General features: G+C 60.7%; 1 protein-coding gene across 1 annotated transcript in view; it reads right to left on the bottom strand.

Annotated features, from left to right (window-relative positions):
- Window positions 1–12453, bottom strand: part of LRRC4B (leucine rich repeat containing 4B) — a 39705-nt gene extending 27252 nt beyond the window's left edge. Inside the window, exon 1 of the mRNA XM_070402169.1 lies at window positions 12167–12453. The gene's annotated coding sequence lies outside the window, so the exon portion shown is untranslated. The remainder of the gene's footprint in view (window positions 1–12166) is intronic.
- Window positions 12454–22021: the final 9568 nt, after the last annotated feature.

Here is a 22021-nt window from a genome sequence, read left to right on the forward strand (position 1 = left end):
ACACACACACACACACACACACACACACACACACGGGCACCCCAGGCCTTTGCTCCTGCTGTCCCCTCTGCCCTGAGCGCTCTTTCTTGCCTCTGCTAGACTCTCCTGTCCCGGGTCCCGTCCCTGTCACATCACCACCTTGGAGAGGGTTCCTTTGCCCGCCTGCCTCTCACACTTCCTCCTCTTTGCAGCCTGGTTCTGTGTGTATTGTCTGTCTCCCCACTAGAAGGTGAGCACCCCAGGCGGAGAGCCTGGTGTGGCCTGTTCGGGGCTGGGGCTGGGGCTGGGTCCTCAGTGCGGAGTCCCCCCCCCCCCCACACACACACACTCTCCAGCCAATACTCGCTGTGTGAAGAGGGCGCCGCCAGCGCCCATGCCCCGGGGCCAGTGAGACCTGGGGATGTTTTGTTTTGTGTTTTGTCCAGAGGGAGTTAGCGGTCCACGCGGGCAATGTTCAAAGGGTAAGTGGAGGGTGGGCCCAGGGGGGACCTGGGCCATGGATGGGCACTGCCCTGGCCTGGAGGAGGTGATGTGGACATGCAGGAGGAGGAGGGACCCCTTTGCGCCCAGGCCTGTGTGCTGGAGAGGTGGGTGGGAGACGCCCAGCCCAGCCGGCTGAGAAGCTGGGTGTGGGGCTGCGACGGGGCGGGCAGGGCAGCTCTGGGTTGCAAAGACCCCTCTGCGTGGGCTGGAGGCTGCGGAGGAGCTGGGCCAGGGGTCCGAGGGGAGGATGAGGATGAGGATGAGGATGGAGAGGGGGGAATGGGTGAAAAGACAGCGAAAGCAGGAGTTGCAAAGGCCGAGCTGGGAGACGTGGGAGGGGAGGGGAGAGGGTGGGGAGGAGCGGCGGAGGGGACCGGAACCGGGCCGCCAGGTCGCCGCCGTCCCTGGGCTCCCGGTTCCTCCTTCGTGAAGCAGGACGTGGTGATAATCGAGGCTCGGAACTGTCCCTCCGTTTCCTCACCCGCAACGGGAGTCAGTCACAGACGCCCCGTGGCCCGGGGCTGGGACGGGCTGGGAGGCTCTGAGCGCCGCGGGGCCGTCGTCTCGGGGTCCGGAGGCGGCGCTGTCCGCCGCGCTCGGCCTCGATGGATGGATGACCCCGTGCGCTCTGCACCTCCGTGTCCAGCCACGGCCGCCAGCGCGCGCGCCTGCGCTCGGGCCCCGCCCTCCCGCCCGCGGAGAGCGCGGCGGAGGGACTGAGCTGTTAATTTCACTGAAATGAATCTGGATGGCAGTGGCCACACGTGACGGTGGCGGTGCGGTTCCCACCACCGCTACCGGCGGCCCAGCCGAAGCCAGTCCGCCTGGCTGCCCCGCAGGCACCTCGCGGGGCTCCAAGCAGCCAGGAGATCAAAGCCAGAGACGCCAGCTTCACCGAGGGGGACGTGCCTGTGTCGGGGGAGCTGCCGAGGGAGCCGCTGCCCCCCCCCCCCAACCTTTCAGAAGGACAGACTGAGGCAGGGCGAGGTCACAGCTGGCCCCGGGGACACCCAGACCCTCCGACTCCCTACGCTCTGCAGGACTGGGGCGCGGGGCGGGGGGGGCGGGCGGCCTAAGCCCCCCTGAACGGAATCTACCGGGGAGCCAGGTAGGGCCTGGCCTGGTGTTGCTGATTTTCAAAACAGAGGCCATTGCCAAGGTCATTGCCAAGGCTCCTGCAGGGGCGCGCGAGGCTGCGTTTGCAGGTGGAGAGGGGGCATGGTGCACGCAGCCTGACTCTGGCCTCCTTCCTGCTCCTTCCTGCCCTGCCGTCCCCTAGGAGGCGATGCTGCCAGGTGTTCTGTCCCAGGAGGTGCACAATGACTTCATCTTTATTTTATTTTATTAAAATATGTTTTTTATTGATTTCAGAGAGGAGGGAGAAGGTGAGAGAGAGAGAAACAGCAAGGATGAGAGAGAATCATTGACCGGCTGCCTCCGGCACGCCCCACACTGGGGATGGAGCCCGCAAGCCGGGCATGTGCCCTTCACGGGAATCGAACCCAGGACCTTCAGTCCGCAAACCGACGCTCTATCCACTGAGCCAAACCAGCTAGGGCACAAACTACTTTGTTTTTAGAAACGGGGTGCTATTCCGATCAGAAAGAATGTATGCACCCCGATGTTCATAGCAGCACAATGAACAACCGCTAAGATCTGGAAACAGCCTAATTGTCCATCAGTAGATGAGTGGATAAGAAGCTGTGGTTCATTGATACCATGGAATACTATGCAGCAGTAAAAAAGGAGGGTCGCTTACCCTGTGAGACAGCCTGGAGGGGCCTGGAGAGCATCACGCTAAGTGAAATAAGTCAGTCAGAGAAAGACGGTATCACATGATCGCACTCATAGGTGGACTCTAATGAACAAAATAAAACTGATGATCGGAGTGGATCCAGAGACACGGAAGCATGGGACAGAGTGCAGGATCTCAGAGGGAAGGCGGGGGAGGGCGGCTGGTTGGGAGGTAATCAACCACGGAATTTATATACATATATGCATGGCCCATGGACACAGACAATGGGGTGGTGAGGGCCTGGGGTGAGGGCGGGGTTGGGGGGGAAGGGGCGGGTTGGAGGAGGTCAATAGGGGGTAAAGGGGAATCTATGTAATACCTTCAATAATAAGAATTATTTAAAAAAATAAAAAGGGGGGTGTGACTGCCCAGCCTGTGTGGCTCAGTGGTTGAGCATCAACCTATGAACCAGGAGGTCACAGTTCGATTCCCAGTCAGGGCACATGCCCGGGTTGCGGGCTCGATCCCCAGTAGGGGGCGTGCAGGAGGCAGCCGATCAATGATTCTCTCTCATCATTGATGTTTCTATCTCTCTCTCTCCCTTTCCCTTCCTCTCTGAAATCAATGTGTGTGTGTGTGTGTGTGTGTGTGTGTGTGTGTGTGTACTACTAAAAGTAATAAAAAGTTGGGAACTTCTTGAACTGGAACATTTCTCAGACATCACCGTGAGCCCAGATCACCTGGGGACCTTGTCCAAGTGCAGGTGCTGGGTTGGTGGGTCCTGGTGGGGTGAGACTCTGCATCTCAGGGGATGCTGGCCCGAGCACCCTCTGAGGAGCAAGGAGAGGCGGGTCTTCAGGATGATAAAGGGTGGGCCTTCCCTCCCCCCCCCCCCCCCCGGGGTGAGCCTGACCAGTCAAATCCTCAATAACTAGCCCCATGGCCTTGGACAGGGGCATCACCTCTCAGGCCTCAGTTTGCTCATCTATACAATGGGGCGATAGCTAACCTACCTCCCAGGGTGGTGGGTGGGGCTTCAGTGGTCTGATCCCTGAGCGCAGTGCCCGGCACACAGACCAGACGGCTCTCAGAGAAATGACTCTAGCTGTGCTGAGCCGCGCAGCGGCCTCCAGGGGGGAGGGAGAGGGGGCCAGAGACGGGTCAGGGAACTCTGGGGTTGAACTCCGACTTGCTCGCTGGGGCCCCCTCCTGCCCCCCGGCTCCTGCCCACCTCGCTTGGTGGTGGGACATGTGCAGTGCTGGCACTGAATGGCAGCAATGTTAAAAGTGACCGCTTTGGGCCCCGGCCAGGTAGCTCACTTGGTGTAGCCCCGATTTGCCAAGGTTGCAGGTTCGATCCCCCGGTCAGGACACATACAAGACTCAACCACTGAATGCATCATGCATCAATAAGTGGAGCAACAAATACACATTTCTCTTTTTCTCTCAAAGCCAGTAAATTACTTATAATTTTTTTTTAAATCTCTTTAAAACAAGTGATTACTTTTTCTCACTGGGTTGGAAGAACAAATCTTTTCCTCATTCTGTGACTCTGCCCCCCCGCCCCCCCCGCCCACCCCCCGCCCCCCCCCCCGCCCCCCCCCCCCCCCCCCCCCCCCCCCGCCCCGCCATGTGTCAATCCGGCATTTCTGGCTGATGGAAACCACTCATTCACCACAGGTTGGGGGGGGCGGCTCTTGGAGTCGCCTGAAAGGTCTTTGCCCCTCCCCCCAGCTGGACCTGGCCTGCCCCCACCCCCCACCTGGGTGCGGAAAGGCCCCTGTGGGAGTCAGGTGGGGCGCCCCCTCCCCTCTGGAGGAGTAAGAGCACCAAGATTGAGAGGCCGGGGCAACTCCAGCATCTCTTTGAAAGTCGGGTCCCCCACAAGCCCACGGTTATCCGCAACGGAGTCACTGTAACTATCAGCAATTCCCACTTCCCGCTGGGAGGGCCTGGCGCACCGGCCTGCTTCCCACTCTGGGCCCCGGTTTCCCCTCTGGAAGGCAGGGGTCGCCGCTGGGGAAGGCCAGGGCCTGGGTTCCCAGTGCCCGCTGTGTGATTGTGGGGCGGGGGGGGGGGGGGGGGGCTCAGTTTCCCCAGATGTCACCCTCCCTGGCAGGGAGGAGTGAATGGAGGGACCCCAGGAGGCTCCGCACAGGGCCTGGCTCCGGGAGGTGGGAGGCGGGGCACCCCGTGGATGTGGGCTCACCATCACTATCTGGCCTGCGTTTAGGGCTTCAGGCCCGAGGGGGGCCAGTCCCTGAGCTGGTGCCTGGGGTCTGCTCTCCGGGGACCTGGGGGACGCAGCCCAGACAGGAAGGGGGTGGCCTGCGCTTGGCCCCCAGTCCCCCTGCATCTGAGTCATACACAGGCTCCTCAGTTCTCCCTCCAGGACCCAACTTTCTCTCTCAGCAGTCCTCTTGGGGCCCCAGCCACCCCCTGGGACAGAATCCTGCCCCGCTCCCCGCCCCCCACGACAGAGCCCCACAGCCCATCTCCCAGGCCTCCCAGGCAGCCCCTCCGCCTCCGCCTGCCATGACAACAGTTGCGACAGGTTTCCAGGCAACAAGGGGCATCCTGCCACTCTTCTCACTTCCCTGCCACCCCGCTCTCAGGGACCGGGAGGGAAGGGAGAGGGGTCCTTCCCAATTGGGGATGAGGGTGTCCGGCCAGAGAGGACATGAGCACATGCTCCCTGCACTGACCAGGGTGATGGAGGAGGACCCAGGGTGATGGTGAGGACCAGGGTGATGATGGAGGACCCAGGGTGGTGGTGAGGACCCAGGGTGGTGGTGAGGACGAGGGTGATGGTGAGGACACAGGGTGATGGTGAGGACCAGGGTGGTGGGGAGGACTGAGGGTGATGGTGAGGACGAGGGTGATGGTGAGGACCAGGGTGATGGTGAGGACGAGGGTGATGGTGAGGACACAGGGTGATGGTGAGGACCAGGGTGGTGGGGAGGACTGAGGGTGATGGTGAGGACTGAGGGTGATGGTGAGGACGAGGGTGATGGTGAGGACACAGGGTGATGGTGAGGACCAGGTGATGGTGAGGACGAGGGTGATGGTGAGGACACAGGGTGATGGTGAGGACCAGGGTGATGGTGAGGACCCCGGTTGGGCCTGAGCACTACCATCTGCTCCCTGACCTGGTGTGAGAGCACTCGAAGGCCCTGTCCAGAGGGACCAGGTCCCGCCTGGCACTATGGTTTGATGTACGTGCCACGCCCACCCCTCCTCTGAGACCTGCAACAGATAAACCTACAACCTGCCCCACACATACACATTCAGGGAAACCTCCCCCTGCCTGTGGCGTGCGGTTCCTCCCTCTAACACACCCACTCGGGGCAGCAGTGTGGGGTCTCGCCCTGCCCGGTGCCTCTTGTTGGTTGAGTTTCATCCTGATTTGCCAAGGTTGTGGGTTCTGTCCCCAGTCAGAGCACATACACGAATCAGCCAATGACGCATCAGTGAGTGGAACAGCAAATCGATATTTCTCTCTCCTTCTCTCTAAAATCAATAAAATCAACAAAAAAGAAAGTGTGGGGCTGTGGCTGGCCCAGCGGACACCCAGCTGACGGTCTGCACGTGGCGGCTTCGTGCATCCCGACCCTAGAACACTGCAGGGCACCTGCGCGGGCTCTGCGCCTGGTCCCGAAGCAGGCCCAGCCCAGGGCGGCCAGGAGCTAGGCCAGCGCCTGGAGACGGTGGAGGAAGAGGGTGGGCGGAGACCCCTGGCCAAGGGGCTCAGAGTCTGGAAGGGAACCCAGGGAAGGAGTGTGGAGAGTGATAGGGCCAAAGCGTGCTGTGGAGAGGAGAGAGACTCGGCCTGTGGACCGGCAGGTGAGGGGGCTGGCAGGGCAGGTGAGGGGATAACAGGGTGGGTGAGGGGATGACAGGGCAGGTGAGGGGATGACAGGGCGGGTGAGGGGATGACAGGGCAGGTGAGGGGATGACAGGGCAGGTGAGGGGATGACAGGGCAGGTGAGGGGATGACAGGGCAGGTGAGGGGATGACAGGGCGGGTGAGGGGGATAACAGGGCAGGTGAGGGGATGACAGGGCAGGTGAGGGGATGACAGGGCAGGTGAGGGGATGACAGGGCAGGTGAGGGGCTGGCAGGGCAGGTGAGGGGATGACAGGGCAGGTGAGGGGATGACAGGATGGGTGAGGGGATGACAGGGCAGGTGAGGGGATGACCGGGCAGGTGAGGGGGATGACAGGGCAGGTGAGGGGATGACAGGGCAGGTGAGGGGGATGACAGGGCAGGTGAGGGGGATTACAGGGCAGGTGAGGGATGACAGGGCAGGTGAGGGGGATGACAGGGCAGGTGAGGGGATGACAGGGCAGGTGAGGGGATGACAGGGCAGGTGAGGGGCTGGCAGGGCAGGTGAGGGGGCTGGCAGGGCAGGTGAGGGGCTGGCAGGGCAGGTGAGGGGATGACAGGGCAGGTGAGGGGCTGGCAGGGCAGGTGAGGGGGATGACAGGGCAGGTGAGGGGATGACAGGGCAGGTGAGGGGATGACAGGATGGGTGAGGGGATGACAGGGCAGGTGAGGGGATGACCGGGCAGGTGAGGGGGATGACAGGGCAGGTGAGGGGATGACAGGGCAGGTGAGGGGGATGACAGGGCAGGTGAGGGGCTGGCAGGGCAGGTGAGGGGGCTGGCAGGGCAGGTGAGGGGCTGGCAGGGCAGGTGAGGGGATGACAGGGCAGGTGAGGGGGCTGGCAGGGCAGGTGAGGGGCTGGCAGGGCAGGTGAGGGGATGACAGGGCAGGTGAGGGGGATGACAGGGCGGATGAGGGGATGACAGGGCGGGTGAGGGGCTGGCAGGGCAGGTGAGGGGGATGACAGGGCGGATGAGGGGATGACAGGGCGGGTGAGGGGCTGGCAGGGCAGGTGAGGGGATGACAGGGCGGGTGAGGGGCTGGCAGGGCAGGTGAGGGGATGACAGGGCGGATGAGGGGGATGACAGGGCAGGTGAGGGGCTGGCAGGGCGGATGAGGGGGATGACAGGGCAGGTGAGGGGATGACAGGGCGGATGAGGGGGATGACAGGGCAGGTGAGGGGATGACAGGGCGGATGAGGGGGATGACAGGGCAGGTGAGGGGATGACAGGGCAGGTGAGGGGGATGACAGGGCAGGTGAGGGGGATGACAGGGCGGATGAGGGGATGACAGGGCGGGTGAGGGGCTGGCAGGGCAGGTGAGGGGATGACAGGGCGGGTGAGGGGCTGGCAGGGCAGGTGAGGGGATGACAGGGCAGGTGAGGGGCTGGCAGGGCGGATGAGGGGGATGACAGGGCAGGTGAGGGGGATGACAGGGCAGGTGAGGGGATGACAGGGCGGATGAGGGGGATGACAGGGCAGGTGAGGGGGATGACAGGGCGGGTGAGGGGCTGACAGGGCAGGTGAGGGGATGACAGGGCAGGTGAGGGGGATGACAGGGCAGGTGAGGGGGATGACAGGGCGGGTGAGGGGCTGACAGGGCGGGTGAGGGGATGACAGGGCAGGTGAGGGGGATGACAGGGCGGATGAGGGGGATGACAGGGCAGGTGAGGGGATGACAGGGCAGGTGAGGGGATGACAGGGCGGATGAGGGGGATGACAGGGCGGGTGAGGGGATGACAGGGCAGGTGAGGGGATGACAGGGCGGATGAGGGGGATGACAGGGCGGGTGAGGGGATGACAGGGCAGGCGAGGGGATGACAGGACAGGTGAGGGGGGGGGTGAGGACAGGTGAGGGGATGACAGGGCGGGTGATGGGGGGGTGAGGACAGGGTAGGAATTGGTGGCCCACTGCTGGGGGGGTCGATCTCAAGAAAGCTGATAATCTGGATGTTTTGGGGGAAGTAGTTGAGGTCACATTGTGTTAGTTTCGCTGTACAACACGGAGCTCCAGCATTTGTGCCATGATCCCCACAGTACGTCTCCTCACCCAGCGCCACACAGTGACACTGTTTTTCTTGTGCTGAGAATGGATGTTGATGTGAAATCGCTAAGCTACTGAACACAAGTCGGCCATGAATGAAACGTTTTGGTAGCACTGGGGGAATAACACTCAACCGCCAGCCCACAGGATGCCAGGGAGGGCTCAGGCGTGTGGGCAGAAGCGGGAGGAGGGGGAGGGAGGGGGGACACAGGTGCGGAGACCCTGTGAGCCGGCAGACACGGGCAGGTGTCAGAGCAGATGGGGTGGGAGAGAGAAAGACGGAGAGTGAGTCCAGGGCACCGACAGATGAGTGAGGACACGAAGGCGCGGGCTGGGGGCTGGGGGGCTGGGGGGGCGGGGTGGAGGGTCAGCCCAGGCAACAGGTGAGAGGCTGGGAGGCTCAATGGGGGACAGTGCAGGTGACGCCTTATGACAGATAGAGCAGGTGAGGAGACAAGAAGTGATGAAGGTCCCCGCAGGCAGGCCAGGTGAGCAGTGGGGGTGGGGGGAGCAGACAGAGGCGGGGATGGCTGTCTGGCCTGGAGCCTGGAGCCAGGAGCAGGAAGAGGAGCATGTGTCCCCCCCCCCCGCTCCCCCCCCCCCCCCAGTCTCTGCCTGAACAGCGGCCTCCCTCCTGCAGCCTCTGTGCAGGTGTGCGCGTGCGCGTGCGCTGACGGGTGGCCCTGCTTCCGCGAGGCATGTCAGTGGCCCTCAGAAACCTACCTTCTTTTTTTTATTGATATATTTTTATGGATTTCAGAGAGGAAGGGAGAGGGAGAGAGAGATAGAAACAGCAACGATGAGAGAGAATCATGGATCGGCTGCCTCCTGCACGCCCCCTACTGGGGATCGAGCCCGCAACCCGGGCATGTGCCCTTGGCCGGAATGGAACCTGGGACCCTTCAGTCCGCAGGCCGAGGCTCTATCCACTGAGCCAAACCGGCTAGGGCAGTGATGGCAAACCTTTCGAGCTCGGCATGTCAGCATTTTGAAAAACCCTAACTTAACTCTGGTGCCGTGTCACATATAGAAATTTTTTGATATTTGCAACCATAGTAAAACAAAGACTTATATTTTTGATATTTATCTTATATATTTAAATGCCATTTAACAAAGAAAAATCAACCAAAAAAATGAGTTCGCGTGTCACCTCTGACACGCATGTCATAGGTTTGCCATCACTGGGCTAGGGCAAGGTTTGTTTGTTTTTTTAACATATATATATGGATTTCAGAGAGGAAAGGAGAGAGAGAAATATCAATGATAAGGGAAAATCATTGATTGGCTGCCTCCTACATGCCCTCACTGGGGATCTAGCCTGCAACTGGAACATGTACCCCTGACCAGAATGGAACCTGGGACCCTTCAGTCTGCAGGCCGAGGCTCCATCCACTGAGCCACACCGGCCAGGGCTAATGTCCTGACTCTGCGGTCCCCTCCGACAGCAAGGAGCCCCCTGGGAGCCCCCTGACTCCCGGAAGGATCCTCCCAGCTGCCTCTCGGTGGGACTGGGGCGGCGCTGGGCCCGACGGGGTGGGACTCTGTCCAGCTCCGTGGGCCGAGATCCTGGCCCCGAGGCCACCTGTGTGCCTCCCCCCGCCCCCCCACGCTTGTGTCTGTGAGTGTGAGGTTCCGGGGACCTCTCTCCATGAGGGGCTGCCTTTGTCTCTCTCTCCTCCGGGCCTGGGTGTGAGGGGCTGTGTGTGTGAGTGTGTGCACAAGACTCCAGGGCGTCCTGCCGCCTGGGCCGACTCTGGGTCCGCAGCCACGTGTGTGGCCGGGTCTCCGATTCCACAGCTGGGTCCCTGGCTGCCAGTGGATGCGTGAGTGAGTGAGTGTGTGTGTGTGTGTGTGTGTGTGTGTGTGCGCGCGCGCGCGCGCGCGCTCCCGCACCTCTGCCTCCACGTGCCTCCCTGTCTTTCTCACACACTCCCACCCTCTGCTTCTGGCCCACCAGGTCCCTCGGACAGTCACACACTGGGCCCCGCACCCCGCACCCCGCACCTCTGCCTCCTCCTGGCCAGCACCTGGGTGGGTCCCACCCGCCCGGAGCCTGTGGCTCCCTGGGGCTCTGCCTCCTCTGGCTCCTCCGTGTGTCCTGTGCCCCTGCCTCTCCCTTTCTTTTGGAAACCGAGTGAGTAACTCTGTGTGTGTCTGGCTCCGTGTGTGTGTGTGAGTGTGTGTGTGTGGTGTGAATGGGCCCTTCTCGCTCCCCGCTGGCCCCCACCTCGCCGGCCCTGTACGAGCCTCAGGCCTCCCCTGCCCCACTCCGGCCCTCACCCCCTGGCCCCGAGGCCGCCCTGGACCCTCAGGCGGCGGGATCGGAGGAGACCCAGGCCCCCAGGCCGAGCAGGGCAGGTGCAGGGGCGAGCGGGCTGGGAGGCGCGCGTCAGAGAGACGGGGAGCCGGTGCCACTGGCAGAGGGAGGCCTGATCCCCGCAGGTCCTGGGGGGCGGGGAGTTTGGGGGGCCTGGGGGTGGGGGAGGGCGCTGCCGGCCGCCGGGACGCGGAGGGGAGCGAGGGAAGCGACTCGCTGCTCCCAGCTGCGCCCGAGCCGGGTGCCCCTCTGGCGGCTGCGCGCCGGGCCGCGATGTGCGGCGCATAGCAATGCGCGCTGCTCTGCGGAGGCCGGACTGCGGCTCCGCTCCGGCTCCGGCTCCGGCTGGGGAGGGGCGGGGGGCGCGGGGCGGCCCGGGTGCCTCCCCTCCCGGCGGGCTCTCCCCGGGGATTTCCCACCCGAGAAAGTGTCCCCGGGAGAGGGGCACCGAGGCTGCGGGGAGCGGGGCAGGAGGGGGGCGGGGAGCAGGGCAGGTGGGAGTGGCGGGGAGCGGGGACGGGACGGGTGGGCGAGGGGGCGCCCCGGGCCGGGGACTCAGCCCGGAGGGAGGCTCCGGACCCCGCGGGAGAGGAGCCGGGGAAGGGGGTTCGGATGGGAACGTGGGCGGGACCCTGGACAGAGCTCCGCGGCCCCGGAGTTGGAGGCGCCGAGGGTCGGAGCTGGAGAGGCGGGTGGGAGGGCCTCACCCCAAGGGGTCAGGGGTGGGGTCTGGGATGGGGGTGATCCCGGGGTGAGGGGACAGGAAGAAAGGTCGCAGGAGGGGGTCCCAGACGGAGAGGGGCCTGCAGGAGGAGGCGCGGGGGGGGGGGGGGTGCCAGGAGAGAGGCTGAAGTTAGGGTCTCCTGGACAGAGGGTCAGGGAGGGAAATGGGGTTGGGGGGGTCCGAGATGGGGACCCCAAGGGGAAGTGAGGTGCAGGGGAGAACCCCAGCAGAGCAGGTGTGAGGGTGGGGAGGCTCTGGGTGGCAGCGGGTGGGGGAGGGGGTCCCCGAGAGGAGAGGGCTGGGGACCGTGGGGGGAAGGTAGTGGCCCCCCAGAGCCACGTGCCCGGGGACGCAAGGCCCCGCGCAGAACGGGGTCACGGAAAGGGGGGGTCTCGGGAGGGGGGAGGGGCAGGGGCTGGGCGGGCCCCCCAGGGAGAGGGGCTGGGGTTGGGGAGGGGGCTGCCTCGCTCCCCAGCCCCCCACTCCGTCTCTCCCATTCTCACTTCCCAAACTCCCCGGTTCTCCCCGGTTGCCAAGGCAACCGCTCCTGCCAGGCGCGGTCACCAAGGAAACCCCGTGCCCGCCTCTCCCCCCGCCCCATCGCTGGATGCCCCCCCACCACCCGGCAGCGCGGTGTGGAGGGTGGGAGGGGCTATGGGGGGGGGACTCCCGCCCCAGAAACAGGGTCCCGGACCCGCACCCGCGAGCCCCCACCCCAAGCTGCACCCCCAAACCCGCAGCTGGGTACGCAGCGACCGCGGGACGTGCACCCCCCACCCCTGCCCGTCCCCAGGATGCGGCGACCCCCCAACACGGAACTCGCCCGGCCCCGAGACACCCCCCCACGCTGCGCTCCCCTCAGGCCCCTCCCCCTGCCCTCCGCCGGGACCGGGTCCCCTAATTAGCGAACGGCACCCCCCCCCCCGGGCCCCACGGTCCCGCCCCCCGCCCCCACCGGGCGCCCCTCGGCGTCTACTCACAGCGAGGACAGGGCTCCTTCCGGGGGGCAGCATGCCCGGCCCGCGGGGGGAGGACCCCCCCAATGAGGCGCGGGGCCGTGGGGTGCGCGGCCGCTGCGGGGAGGCGCGGGGGGCGGGGCTGCGGCCTCGCGTGCGCCCCCCTCCCCGGCTCCGGGGTGGGGAGGGGGCTCCGCAGCTGCAGGGGCCGCCGCCGCCCGCCCTCGCCCGCGGCCCGCCGCCGCCTTGCTCCTCGCCTTCCTTTCTTCCTTCTTCTTCCTTCCCCGCCGCCTGCCTTCCAGCCGCGCCTGCCTCCCGCACCCCCTCCGCGGGCCGCGCGCTCTCCCCCCACCCACCCCCCCCAGGCCCCGGCCCCGGCCCCGGCCCCCGCCTGGGACGGTGCGGCAGCGACCGACCGGGAGCAGCCGAGAGCGGCGGAGACGGGAGCGGAATACTGATGTGGAGGGGGAGCGAGGGAGGGAGGAGGGAGGCGGGAGGGAGGGAGGAGGGGGGAGCGGGGAGCTGCCCGGGAAGGAGAGGGGGGAGCGGGGAGGGGAGGGAAGGCCAGCGGAGGAGAGGGAGCGGGAGAGGGGGCAGCGCGGGGAGGGAGAAAGGAGGAGGAGATGGGGGAGGGCAGGGAGGGAGACGAGGGGGAGGATGGAGAGGAAGGGGGAGGGGGGAGAAGAAAGAGAGGAGGGTGAGAGTGGGAGAAAAAAAGAGGGAGAAAGAGAGAAGGGGAAGGAAGGAAAGGTGGGGGGAAGTGGGGAGAGGGGGGGCAGAGATGGACAGAGATGGACAGAGATGGACAGAGGGAGGGGCGCCCCGGGAGGCAGTGCAGCGGGGTCCCTCTGGGTACCTGCCTGGGGAGGGAGGGGGTGGGCCAGGGGCAAGGAGGGAGGGGAGGAGGGAGGGGGTCTGGCTGGAGCTGAAAGTGGGGAAGGGAGGAGGGGGCAAGGGGCAGAGAGGCCTGCAGTGGACGGTCGGGAGGAGAGGAGAGGAGAAGGCAAACTTGGGGGTGATGTGGGGAGAGGCGGGGAGACGGGAGCAGGGAGAGGGGCCACCCGGGGTCCTGGGCTCTGGAAGGAGCGAGGAGTCACAGGGCCCTGGTTTCGAGGCTGGCCAGGGCCTGTCAGGTGCCGGCGCCCGGGAGGGGGCAGAGGGCAGGGCCCACACCTCGGCCCATCCTCTCGCCTCCCCCAGGCGAGGTGTCGGGTGTGGGGACGCATTTAGATCTGTGAAGCCGGCCGCACCTCGGGTGCAGGGGTGCAGGGAAGGGCGGGGGGGACACAGAGGCTGGGAGAGGCCGCCTGGCCCACCGTCGCCCCATCAGCTCCCCTTCCCTCTGTCTACTACCCCCAAGGCTTGGGCATCAACCCAGGGTGCCTCGCTTGGGGCATTAGGGGGCAAAGGAACCCAGCCTCGCCGAAGGGCTGCAGCCCCTGCCCAGGGCCCAGAACCTCCCCCCAGGTCTGGTCCTGGTCCCCTTGGAAAGTCGGCCACTAACTCTGGACACGGAGGAGAGAGAAAAGATAAGGGTTCCAGGACCCGGCCCCCCTGCCACCCCGCTGCCTTAGCCCTTCTCATTCTGAGAGCCCTGGGCAGGGAAGGTGTGGCAGAAATGGGGTGAGCCCCCCCTCCCTGACAGACCTTTGTCAGGAGCCAGAGCCAGAGACAGAGACCCCGAGTTCATGGGACAAGCGAGGTCACATGTGGGTGCCTCCGAAGCGGCTGTGGGTGGGGGCCGGTGAACCCAGAGATGTGAGGGCTGCAGAGAGGGGAAACCGAGGAAAGGAGAGACAGGCGGGGGCCAGGGAGCATCAGGTGGACCGAGGAGCCCTGGGCTCCCACCTGGGCGCTGCTGCCATCTGGTTTGGGAGCCGGAGGCGAGGCGTGAGGCCATGCGCACCCCCCCGCCCCCCCCCCCCCCCCCCCCCCAGCGCGCAGCCCCAAGGTCAATGGCAACGCTAGCAAAACAGTAATCATAAGCGAGGCCGCCACGAGCTGATGCCGGGCCCAGCGCCTCAGGAACTCCTCATGGATTCCTCACCACCACCGAACGGGCTCCTCGAGGCCTGTCGGGGGGCCCAGCCTTAACCCTGTAGTTCCTAGAGGGTGTGTGGGGAGAGGCCAGAGCGGGGGACACAGGGGAGAAGTTCAACAGCTTCCCAGCCCCCCCACCCCGAGCCCTCCCCGTCTGTGGTGTGTGGCTCTCGCTGTGGGACGGAAGGAGAAATGAGTGGCCATCCAGCCCCAGGGCTCATGGAGGCCCAACCAGGGCCAGGCACTGGTGGGGACCCGGGAAGCAGCTGCATGGAGCTGGCCGTCCTGAACACGCGACCCAAGGCCCCGTCTCAGAGAGATCAGAGGCCCGGCCCCGACCGAGGGAGGGTGGGCTGGAGGCACCACGGGGCACAGACTGGCCTGTGATCCAGGGGGTCCTCCTGCAGAAAGTGGCTTTTTAAAAAACATATTTTACTGATTTTTTACAGAGAGGAAGGGAGAGGAATAGGAGTTAGAAACATCGATCAGCCAGCTGCCTCCTGCACACTCCCGACTGGGGATGTGCCTGCAACCCAGGTACATGCCCTTGACCGGAATCGAACCTGGGACCCTTGAGTCTGCAGGCTGACGCTCAATCCACTGAGCCAAACCGGTTAGGGCAGAAAGTGGCTTTTTAAAATATACATTTGTATTGATTTCAGACAGAGAGAGGAAGAGAGAGAGAGAGAGAAACATCAATGATGAGAGAGAACCATTGATCGGCTGCCTCCTGCACGCCCCACACCCAGGATTGAGCCCGCAACCCGCACACGTGCCCTGACTGGGATCCCAACCCTGAACGCCTGGTTCATAGGTTGACGCTCAACCACTGAGCCACACTGGCCAGGCTGGAGAAGGTGGCTTTTAGGATGAGACTGAAATGATGAGAAAGAGGCAGCTGTGGGGGGTGGGGGGGGGGGGAGTGGAGTCCCCAGGGAGAGGACTGTGGAGCAGAAGCTCTGGCTGGGCCGTGAGCTTGGCCCCGTGGGGGGAGGAAAGGAGGCAGGTGTGGTAGGGTGTCCAGGGGCCGGGACAGGGGGAAGGGAGGGCGGAGCCTCAGGGCTGCTCAGACACAAACCGGTCGGTCCTCAGTGCTAGTCTGTCCCCTGGATGTTGCCTACAGTGTAACTCCAGCAGCTGTCCTAAGCCTCTCCCGCCCTTTTTTAAAATTCTCACTTAAGGATATATTTTAATTGATTTTTAGAGAGAGTGAAAGGGCGGAAGGAGGGGGAGAGAGAGAGAGAAGCATTGATGTGAGAGAGACACGCCGATTGATCGCCTCCCACACGCGCCCTGACCTGGGCTGGGGATTGAGCCTGCAACCCAGGTTCGTGTCCTTGACTGGGGATCAAACCGGAGACCCCCTGGTCTGTGGGCCGACACGCTAACCACTGAACCAAACCAGCGAGGGCCCACTTTTCATTCCCGTTTCCAACATTGACTGAGGCCTGCACTGCACCAGAAACCTAAGAAGGGGCGGCGGTAGGCACTCCCATAGTAGTGGGGGCTCCAATGGTATGTTTACTGTTTCAAAAAACCTAATGGCGCCCTAACCGGTTTGGCTCAGTGGATAGAGCGTTGGCCTGTGGACTGAAAGGTCCTGGGTTCGATTCTGGTCAAGGGCATGTACCTGGGTTGCGGGCACATCCCCAGTAGGGGGTGTGCTGGAGGCAGCTGATCGATGTTTCTCTCTCATCGATGTTTCTAACTCTCTGTCTCTCTCCCTTCCTCTCTGTAAGAAATCAATAAAATATATTTTAAAAAAAATCCACTCCGGGTTTTAACTGCGTGTCTCAACCTGATCAGAAGTTCTGATGGGCCTTGGCTGGTGTGCTCAGTGGTTATAGCATCAGCCCATGCACGGAAGGGTCCCGGGTTCCATTCTCGGTCGAGGGCACATGCCTGGGTTGCAGGTCCCACCCCTGGCCCCAGACAGGGTGCATGTGGGAGGCAGCCCATCAATGTGTCGCTCTCACATCAACATTTCTCTCTCTCTCTCTCTCCCTCCCCTCCCTTCCATTCTCACTGAGAATCAATGGGAAAAAAATACCCTTGGGTGAGGATTAAAAAAAAAAGTTCTGATGGGCAGTTAGGTAGACCTTTGATAAATAAACGATGGGGGCGAGTAAGACCTTTTTCACTTAAGGCAGTCTGGTTTGCTCCGAAAACTCTTTCAAGGTGCGACCCCCCAGCGTTCCTGTATTCTGTTGGATACACTTACGCTGAGCGCCTGCTGTGAGCCTTCCCCTCTGCCGGCAAAATGGTCAAGATGGTCACGGAGGGAGAGGTCTGGGATGGGGACCCCACAGCGTGTGCTCAGCGAGGGGCTCGCTTACCTCCCATTCTGACCTTCACTGTGCCTCCGCCCCAAACCCTCACCCTCTTCAGGCCCTGAACACTGGCCTGGATGCTCAACTGTTACAGCTGCCGCCCGCTGTCTGGTTTCCAAACATCTGTATTTGTCCTGAGTCAGTGCGGCCGACCGGATTTCCCAAAGATGGCTGCGGCGTTCTCTACCCCCCCCCACCCCCCCACCCCCAACACACACACACACACACTCTGACACGCTTCCCTGAGCACTTGCCCTGGCACTGGGAGAGCTTTTGTGATTTTTATTTTTTTTTTTTTGACCAATGGAGTGCGGCGGAAGGGATGTCATGTGGCGTCCAAAGCCGGGTCATCAGAGAGATGCAGCTTCCTCTTTACTTGCTGGAATATTTGCTCTTGAGCCTTTGGTGCTGTCTAAGCCAGCTGAAGGCCCTGAGGCAGCCATGCTGGGAGGAAGCTCAACTAACCCACGTGGAGAGGCCCTGACAGTGCAGAGGGAGAGAGGCCGGCCGGCACCCGGCTGCTTCAGCTCTCCTCTGTCACAGCTCTTGCCTCCCTCTCACTGAATCCTCTTTGGAGACCCAGAGCTGGCACTGCCCAGCAGAGACCTTCCCAAATTCTTTATTTTTTTAAAAAATGATTTTCGAGAGATTAAAGAAGAGAGAGAGAGAAAGAGAGAGAAACATTGATTTGTTGTTCCACTGATTTATGCATTCATTGGTTTATTTTTGTTTGTGCCCTGCCTGGGGATCGAACCCGCAACCGTGGCATGTCGGACGATGCTCTAACCAACTGAGCTACCAGGCCAGGGCCTTCCCAAGTTCTTTTTTTTTTTTTTAAATATATATTTTATTGATTTTTTACAGAGGGGAAGGGAGAGGGATAGAGAGTTAGAAACATCCATGAGAGAGAAACATCGATCAGCTGCCTCCTGCACACCCCCTACTGAGGATGTGCCTGCAACCAAGGTACATGCCCTTGACCGGAATCGAACCCGGGACCCTTCAGTCCACAGGCTGACGCTCTATCCACTGAGCCAAACTGGTCAGGGCTTCCCAAGTTCTTGAGTCACAGAAACCTTAAGTCAGTGGTTCTCAACCTTCTGGTCCTTTCAATACAGTTCCTCATGTGGTGACCCCCAACCATAAAATTATTTTCGTTGCTACTTCATCACTGTCATGTTGCTACTGTGATGAATCGTCATGTAAATATCTGATATGCAGGATGGTCTTAGGCGACCCCTGTGAAAGGGTCGTTTGACCGCCAAAGGGGTCCCGACCCACAGGTTGAGAACCGCTGCCTTAAGTGCTAGGACAATGGCCTGGTTGTTTTCAAGCCACAAAGTGACAGGGGCGATTTGTTACCCGGCAGGAGGTAAGGATAGCAGTCAGGGCACAGAACCACAGCTCGCTCGTTGCTTACCAGCGAGGACACTCTCAACCCAGCTGCTTCTGTCTGCGGTTTGAAAGTTTGGCTGAAATAAGCAGGGGAGCCTCCCTGGTCTCCGTGTCTAGATAACAGGCCCCCCAAAGGAACCAGACTCCTTGGAACAGCAGCTGCTTTTGGGCTCTGGGCGGTGGGGGGTGGGGAGGGGGGCGGCAAGTGCAAAGAAAGCCTGGAACACCTTTTGTGACAAAAAGGCAAGGAAGTACTCAAGGACGAACGGGGTATCACACTCAAAGGACAAAGGAGCCGGCGTGGAGGGGCTCCGACTGGCAAAAGTAGGGACGGCTGGAACATCAAAAGGAATGACTGTGCCCTGGCCGGTTTGGCTCAGTGGATGGAGCGTCGGCCTGCGGACTGAGGGGTCCTGGGTTCGATTCCGGCAAGGGGCACATGCCTGGGTTGCAGGCTCAGTCCCTGGTGTGGGGCGTGCAGGAGGCAGCCGATTGATGGTTCTCTCATCATTGATGTTTCTATCTCTCTCTCTCTCTCCCTTCTTTTCTGAAATTAATAAAAATATATATTTTTTAAAAAGGAATGACTGTCATGACGGTGACATGTTTTGTGAGTAACACATCTCCATGCATGTATGTGCATGTGTGTATGTACATACATGTACGTCATAGGTAGATATGATGATATGCCCATATGATAGAAAGATAATCAGCTGAGCAGTGATATTTCTATCTCTCTCTCCCTCTCCCTTCCTCTCTAAAATCAATAAAAATGTATTTTTAAAAAAAGTATAAATCAGCCCATATTATCCCTATCCTAAGACACCCTGAGGGCTCCCCACCCTCCTCTGAGTGAAGCCTGTACTCCTGATGGAGGCTTCTCAGGCCCCGCGTGGTCTGGGCCCAATACCATTCCAGCCTCATCTCCTGCCACTCGCCCCCTCGCTCCCTGCACTCCAGCTCCGTCCACTCGGTGAGCTCATTCCGACCTCAGGGCCTTTGCACTCGCTGCTCCCTGCCCGGAGCACTTCTCTCCCAGGTTTGCACCTGGCTGGCTCCTTCTAGTTCTCAGGCCTCAGTTCAAATATCGCCGCCTCCAAGGGGCCCCTCGTGTCCAACTGACTTCCAGGCACCGCCCCCCCGCCCCTCTCCTGGCCACTCTCTGTACTGTCTTCTTCTGCGCATTTATCCACAACTGACATCTTCCTACGCGTTTGCCTGCCACCCACTGGCCGCTCTCCCACCAGAAGGCCAGCTCCTTGAGAACAGAGGCCTGGCCTCCGTGGTGACTGCATCCTGGGCGTCTGGAAAGTGTCAGGAAAATGGCGTGTGGTCATTAAATCTGTCGACTACAACACACTCCGTCCAGTCTCCTACGTGCACTTCGACTGTTCCTTCTTGAAACAAAATCACCCCCCAGCACAGCAGACACTGACTGGCGGTGTGGTGTCTCCTATGCATTAGCCTTAAAACCACACAGAGCCCTGGCCGGTTTGGCTCTGTGGAGAGAGTGCTGGCCCTCGGACTGAATGGCCCTGATTCGATTCCGGCCAAGGGCACACGCTGGGGTTGTGGGCTCGATCCCCAGTGTGGGGCGTGCAGGAGGCAGCCGATCCATGATTCTCTCTCATCATGGATGTTTCTATCTCTCCATCTCCCTTCCTCTCTGAAATCAATAAAAAGATTTAAAAAAAAAAAGGGGGGGGGGAGTTATTGTCAGTTTAAGGAGAGAGTGTAGATGGGGCTGGGGGGTGGGGACCTAGGAGGCCGCCTGCATTTCTTGGCTGAGGCCTCGCATCCCTGCAGTGTCTGTTTGCACTGTCACTCGCTTCCTCGGACCCTGACACTCCCCCCCCCCCTCCCCGTCTCCCTGTTCTAATGACATTGGGCTCACCTGTAATCGGGATAATCTTCCATCTCACGAGCCTTGCTGTTGTCCCCTCTGCAAAGTCCCTTTTGCCATGTAAATCAACATACTTTCGGGTTCCCGGGGATTAGGACGTGGGCAGAATAAACTGCCACAATGATCGTGAAAGAGCAGGTGGAGAAGAGAGAAAAGAAAAAGGAAAGAGCCCTGGCCGGGTTGCTCAGTTAGTGAGAGATCGTCCGATAGGCCACGGTTGCAGGCACGGGCAAGAATCCACCAGTGAATGCATGACTAAGTGGAACAGCAAATAGATGTTTCTCTCTCTCTCTCTCTCTCTCCCTTTCTCTCTCTCTAAAATCAATAAAAAAAAGAATAATAAAAAAAGTAGAGCCCTGGCCAGGTAGCTCAGTTGATTAGAGCATCAGCCCCGTATGCCAAGGTTGTGGGTTCGATCCCTGGTGAGGGCCCATACAAGAAGCAACCAATGAATGCATAACTAAGTGGAACACAAATTGATGTTCTTTCTCTCTCTCTCAGAAAACAAAACCTCCCCTATATAATCAAAGGCTAATATGCAAATCGACCAAACGGCAGAACGACTGGTCGCTATGCCACGCACTGACCACCAGGGGGCAGACGCTCAATGCAGGAGCTTCCCTCTGGTGGTCAGTGCGCTCCCATAGGGGGGAGCACCGCTCAGCCAGAAGCCCTGAGTTGGGCTCACAGCTGGCGAGTGCAGCGGCCGCAGAGAGCCTAAGCTATCAGTCGGACATCCCCCGAGGGCTCCCGGACTGTGAGAGGGTGCGGCCTGGGCTGAGGAACCCCCCCCCCCCCTGCACAAATTTTGTGCACCGGGCCTCTAGTCAATAAATACATTTTAAAAAAAATTTAAGTAGTCTTTAAAAAAGTAGGAAAAAGTTCCATACTCCCTCCTTCCAAATACAATCACTCCTCATCAGTTTGGTGCATTGAGTCTGTAAAAGCACAGGGGCACTCGTACTTCACATACAGTGTGTGCACCCGCTTTCGTTCATTGAACATTACCTCACCAGCATCTCCATGCTCACCTGTGTTCCTCAAATTGTCATTTTCAGTGGCTGCGTGATATCCCATTGAGTTCGTTAACGTACCCATTCCCTTGGAGTCGGGTACCTGGTCGTTTCATTAAAGGAAAACTACAGTCATTGCGTCACGGCGAGCCTCTGTATGAGTCTCTTTTCCGGCACTTGACATCTATCTGCTGTCCGAGGGTGGTAGCACTTTACATTCTGACGCCGTAGGGGGTACGGGCATGCGTGTCTGTTTCGCTGCACTCCCACCTGCGGCCAGTAGAACCTTAAAAGGTGTTGCTCACTTGATGGGCAGAAAAAAGAACCAATGAGCTGCTTTAATGCTGGGCCCATGGGCTTGTCAAAAGGAAGCAAACAGAAGAGTTAATGTGAAAAATCTGTGCTAGCTTTCACTGCAGGTTTTGTTAATGACCTAGTTATCTGACGTCTAGGAACTTACATTAAAGAAATAATCAGGCCCGGCCGGCGTGGCTCAGTGGTTGAGCGTCGATCTATAAACCTGGAGGTCACGGTTCAATTTCCAGTCAGGGCACATGCCCGGGTTGCAGGCTCGATCCCCAGTGTGGGGTGTGCAGAAGGCAGCCAATTCAAAAATATATTTTAAAAAAGAAATAATCAGAGAGGTACCTGGGTGGCTTAGTTGGTTGGAGTGTTGCCCCCTACACCAAAATGTTGCAGGTTTGATTCCAGATCAGAGCACATACCTAGGTTTCGGGTTCAACCCCTGGTTGATTTCAGAGAGGAAGGGAGAGGAAGAGAGAGAGAAACATCAATGATGAGAGAAAATCACGGACCGGCTGCCTCCCCCATGCCCCTTACTGGGGATCGAGCCCATAACATGGACACGTGCCCTGACTGGAAATCGAACCATGACCTCCTGGTTCATAAGTCGGCGCTCAACCACCGAGCCACCCTGGCCGGGCAGTAGTGGCTTTTGAATTTGTCCATCCCAGGGGCCTCTTTTTTACTTTTGTAATTTTCTCTTAAGGCAGCTGGCGACCCTGCCATAGGAGAGCAGAGGCTGCCTGAGCAGGAAGGGAAAGCAGAGGAAAGCAGGCGGGAGGAACAGAAGACGAGTGACTGATGCAGCCGGTCCTGATGCAGGCTCTATTCGTGAACTGGACAGTTACACTAACCACGAAATGTGCACTCCCCCCCCCCCCCTTTTTTTTTTTTT

This window comes from Myotis yumanensis, unplaced genomic scaffold (genome assembly GCF_028538775.1).
Source record: "Myotis yumanensis isolate MYYU_CA2020_CCGP unplaced genomic scaffold, mMyoYum1.0.hap1 SCAF_23, whole genome shotgun sequence".
Classification (NCBI taxonomy): Eukaryota; Metazoa; Chordata; class Mammalia; order Chiroptera; family Vespertilionidae; genus Myotis; species Myotis yumanensis.